The sequence below is a fragment of the Lygodium microphyllum genome, chromosome 3 (genome assembly GCF_053477565.2).
Source record: "Lygodium microphyllum isolate KBCC chromosome 3, Lygodium_microphyllum_v1.1.10, whole genome shotgun sequence".
Classification (NCBI taxonomy): Eukaryota; Viridiplantae; Streptophyta; class Polypodiopsida; order Schizaeales; family Lygodiaceae; genus Lygodium; species Lygodium microphyllum.
The window spans coordinates 43,971,832-43,977,181 of NC_141137.1; the positions used below are offsets into that span (position 1 = coordinate 43,971,832).

General features: G+C 41.0%; 1 pseudogene across 1 annotated transcript; it reads right to left on the reverse strand.

Annotated features, from left to right (window-relative positions):
* Positions 1-478: 478 nt before the first annotated feature.
* LOC148038279 (pyrophosphate-energized vacuolar membrane proton pump 1 pseudogene) lies at positions 479-3,734 on the reverse strand (annotated as a pseudogene). The gene is made up of 2 exons (XR_015689329.1): positions 3,260-3,734; positions 479-3,031 (listed from the first exon to the last, which is right to left on the reverse strand). The product of XR_015689329.1 is annotated as a pyrophosphate-energized vacuolar membrane proton pump 1 pseudogene (transcript).
* Positions 3,735-5,350: the final 1,616 nt, after the last annotated feature.

A 5,350-nucleotide genomic window follows, 5' to 3' on the forward strand; every position in this document is an offset into this window, starting at 1 on the left:
AAAGTTTAGTAGAAATAAAGACATATACCTGTATCATGATTTGAAGAGACATTAGGGCCAATGACCTCCTTAGCTTTCATTGTTCCATTATCTCTTGTACCATCATTTGTGATTTTGTTACCTTTATGTACACATAATAAACCAAAGTTTAGAAACATAAGAGACATTTGTAAAACATCAAAACATGCATACCTTTTTTGCCCTGTTCTTTACACCATCTGATAGTAAATTGAGCAGGTGAAAACAAGGAATTCATTGTTCATACTTTTATGGGCTCACCAACTTCTCCTTCTGGTTTGAAGCATCTTACAGACTTCCTGTTGAACAGAGCGCGAGGGAGATGAGGAACAGAGGAAGAGAGAAGAGAAGAGAGACACGAGACACCAAAAGTGGAACCCCAGAAGTGCATCAAGTGAGCACACATTAGCTGCAACATCAGCTCCTTAGCTAGAATAGATAAAACATCAAGTAGAATAAACATAATCTTGAACAGACGAATCAACTAAAAATAGACAAACAACAACTGAAAACAATGAAACATCAACTAGAACAACTCAACAGCTGGAATAATAATGAAACATCAGCTGGAACATTTCAACAGCTGAAATAAGAATGAAATAAAATATCATCCCATCAGCTCGAAACATTTCTTATAAACAAAGCGTGGAATAATTTCAACGCATTAGCTGTAATATAGATGAAATGATATGAAACGTAGCATGAAGAGCCAAAAATCAGTTGGAAGAAAGAAACATTTAGAATAATCAAATGATGAACAAAATACCGACAATCATCAGCAAGAGCTCATCAGTTTTCTTACTGCTGCTCAGAGCCCAAGCAAACATCTCAGCAATCTGCTTCTGGGACTCTAGGAACATCTTTGTACGCCTGGCCTCCAGATCATCACGAAATCGCTCAGACTCTCTGCATCTGCAGTTTCATCTCTTCTAATTTGCGAAAGCGCTCCCCCAAAGTGCGGATCATGGAGACTAATCTGAGAAAGCGCTCTCCCAAAGTGCTGTCAACTGGGGGCTGTTGATGCCGCAAGCTGGACTTTGAAGAAGTCCTATGGTTGAGGAATCTGTCCATCTTGAAAGCCTTCGCGGCCTCATAGTCTATACTGCGGCTGCGCTTCTTGTGGAGAGATGTGTAAGAAGTATCATGGTCATCCAGAGACCGGTTGCGATACCACCATTATCACTTATGGGACCATATGCATCTATGGCTAGACAGGTGGCAATAGTACAAAGCATTCCAAGAGCTGCAACTGTGATCCCGTACATGGCTGCTAGGGTATGGCTGACATAGATGGCAACAGCAATAGCAAATATTGGAACAATTACAGACTTGTAGCCAAGTGTCAAACCAAAGATGACATTGGTAGCAGCTCCTGTCCTGCAAGAATCAACAACATCCTGGACTGGTCTATATGTATTGCTGGTGAAATACTCTGTAACGTAGCCAATTACCAACCCTGCCCAAAGCCCTACTCCAACGCAGAAAAATAGTTTTTAGTTTTGAACCATCTTTGCACCACTCTTAGGATCATATATGTAAAACGTGGATGGTAGTGCCAGTCAACAAACAAAAGCTGCACCGAATGTCATTAAGATGGTGGATATCAGCAACTATCTCTTCAGTGTAGATTTAATATCCCTTAGATTTGAGATCTCGAACACATCAGTTGCGAACAAGGTTGTGATGAGGCACACCACAATGCCCATAGAGCTAATGGGTAGAGGGAAGCACATAGCAGTGAAGTCATGATTTGTGCCAAATGATGACATGGAAGCCACAATAAGAGCTACGCAAGAAGCTTCAGCAAAGGAGCCAAACAAATCTAAACCCATTCCAGCAATATCTCCCACATTATCACCCACATTGTCAACAATGATCGCTGGATTTCGCGGATCGTCCTCTGGGATATTCCTTTCTACTTTTCCAACAAGATCTGCTCCAAATCCGTAGTTTTGGTATAGATTCCACCTCCAACCCTTTCAAATAGAGCCACGGATGAGCATCCAAGCCCATAGCCAGTGATGGCCTCAAAAAGGCCCTCCCAATCATCCTTGTAATAAAGCTGGAACAGTTTTATAGTGATGTATAAAACTATGAGGCCATTAGCAACAAGTAAGAAACCCATCACCGAACCTGATTGGAAGGCGATTTTGAATACTTTGCCTATCCCTTTTCTGGCTTCCAAAGTTGTGCGAGCATTCGCATATGTTGCCATCATCATGCCCAAAAATCCCGACACTATGGATGTCAAAGCTCCCAATATAAATGCAACTGTAGTGAAAATCGCTGTAAAGAGAGCTGGGGCACATTCCTGCTTTGGATTGTATCTGCAAGGCTGGGGCTTAGTACTGAACCCCTTCACAGATCCCAGGAATAAGAAAATGACAGCAGCAAATATGCCCATGAAATAAACCAAATACTTGTACTCTGTCAGCAAAAACGATGTGGCTCCTATGGATATGGCTTGCTGAATTTCAGCGCATTTCCTAATAGCTACTGCATCTGATTCCTCATCCAATCTATCCTCCTCGTCACAGTCTGATGATCCATTGACGATGTTGTGACTGTGGGTGTCGTTGTCGAGGAAGGTGTAGCCATTGCTGGCAGGCCTGGACTTGTGCTCGAAGGCCAAGAGACCGGTTGCGATAGCGATCTGGTGGTGGTTGGTCAAAATCATCTGCATCTTCGTCTAAGCTCGTGGTGGACTCATGATCTGGAAGCTCTCTTTCCTTGGGAACCCTAATGCTTTTGCTGGACTCAAACTCGGAGTAGGGTGGCAATGGGCTCGGCAGATCCTTGCTGCTTCACCCACAATGTTGTCCCTAGATGCATTTTGTGTTTACAATTACCAATGATATCAAAAGGCTCAAACATGTACATAGCGAAAAAAGCTCAAAGCAACAAGAGGAGACCTACCATTTTTAGTAAACTTCCTTCCCTTGATCCTAAAAGCATTGCAATCTCCCAAAGCTCCACAACATAGATCTACTCTGCTGGTTGTATACTTCAAACCCTGTAGTCCTATCCACAACAAGACAAATAATGAAATGATATTTAAATTATTTGCTCATGGAACCATATTGTATCATACTTACTAATGGGGATAAAAAGATGCATCAAAAGCAGAATAAGCTTCCTCCTTTCCCTATCATATCTTTTTTTAATGTTTTGTATAACAACCCTCAACCCATAACCCAGAAAGCTTTTTACTAAAAGAACAAGAAACCTCCATTCCACTTACCTCGGAGCCTTCAGATTTGCTGAGTTATCAACTTGAACATGTCTAGCAACAGAAGATACCAAATTGAAGTTATCCTGCAAATTATGCAGATCATCATCACCAATCATGCCTCTTGATCCACCCATGTTGTTGAGCTGGAGCACATGCTCTTGACCAACCAGTGCTGCCTAGGCTTGATCCGCTAAGTAGCATGGATGTCCATGAAACTGCCTCTACATACAGACATGCAATTTTACAAAAATTGTTACACTGAACTTTCAAATCTCATGGGGGTTGCTGAAGTTTCAAATCAGAGCTCTTTTTTGTAAAAAAATTTGCATGCCTAGGTGTATTCCTTGCTGTAGTACACAGACCTGCTGCAGTACACAGATTCATTAATGTACACATGATCTTAGCTGCTGTTAATTCCAATACAGAACCAGATATCTAGACCTCTCATTCATCTGCTGCTATCGACAAGTGTTTTGGTTGATGTATACAAAGCCTTTTCTCATATAAATGCTCACAGACCTGCTGTAGTACACAGATTCATTGCTGTACACATGATCTTAGCTGCTGTTAATTCCAATGTAGAGCCAGATATCTAGACCTTTGATTCATCTGCTGCTATCGACAAGGATTTTGGTTGATGTATACAAAGCCTTTGCTCATATAAATGCTCACAGACCTGCTGCAGTACACAGATTCATTGCTGTACACATTATCTTAGCTGCTGTTAATTCCAATGTAGAGCCAGATATCAAGTTGTATGGATTAAGTGGCCACCCAAAACATGAGATCTGGTATCAAGTTGTATGGTCTTCCTTCTCAATAACAGGTTCTCTCACACTCTGTATATTCATTCCACTTCTGTCCTCACCACATCCATGCATAGCATATCCTTCCATCATGACATTCCAAGTCACCACACTTGATATGCAGCTAAATACCCTGCCTTTGATGTGGCATACATGTCAATAAGGCTGTTGCGAATCATTACACTAGATTCAAACCCACGTTCAACTATGTGACCATGAATTATCTGACCTTGTAGCAAGGATTCTGTGTTGGCTGTCAAAAGGCAGTTGTACGTGATTTCATCAGGTTCAACTCCTCCATGTTGCATCTCCTGCAAAAGTTCAACAGCCCTCTGGCCAAGACCATGCTCTGCACACCCTGCCCTGGAAAAGTGACTTAACAGTGCAGAGAGCTTTCAAAGTACTTATAAATGTGATCCTGTTTGGTTCCACATTTTCTTCTAGCATTGAAGTAGTACCACAACTTTATGGCCATTCTCCTGTTGAGCATGGCCAGCAATAAAGGCATTCCAAGCTACAATATCACGCTTCTGTAGCTTATGAAATAGAGATGCTGCATCTTCAAGATTGTGACATTTTGCGTACAAGTCAATTAGAGTGTTGGTAACACACACATCAGTGTCCAACCCAGACTCCACGATGTCCCCATGAATCAGTTTAACCTCATACAAAGCTGTAATATTTGAGCAAGCTTTGAGCATCATGCTTCTACCCTGGTAAACTATACACCTTTCTCTCTTTTTTTTCTGGTTCCTCCTTGGAGCCTTTACTCTTCTTTGAAACATCATTTGATGATGATACTTTGCTTATTGAAACAGAAACCTGCATATGCAGCAAATATCAGTACACATAGTGAATGTTAGATGAGAAAACCTCACACCATCCTAGTCCTTGAAATATCAGTACACATAGTGAACATTAGATGAGAAAACCTCACAACATCCTTGATAACCAATGTCACCTCTATAACCAATAACCATTTTTTAAATTAGTAGCAACAACACTAGTAGTCCTCAGTTTTATCACTGTAAATCATAGCAACTCCATGCCATGGATCAAGAGAGCTCAACCTAGTAGACAAACTATAAGCACATATATTTATCCTTGCAACTATAGATTGAGATACTCAAGCTCTGAGATGAAATGGAATATCCCAATCATGGCAAACATGTCATCTCCAACTCTCACTTTTAATTACTGAAAGATAGGACCAATTTAAAGCTTTTGTCAGTCATATACCAATACATCTTCTCCATGAGACAGGATGAAATATCTGTCCTTTTTTCCGATCCAG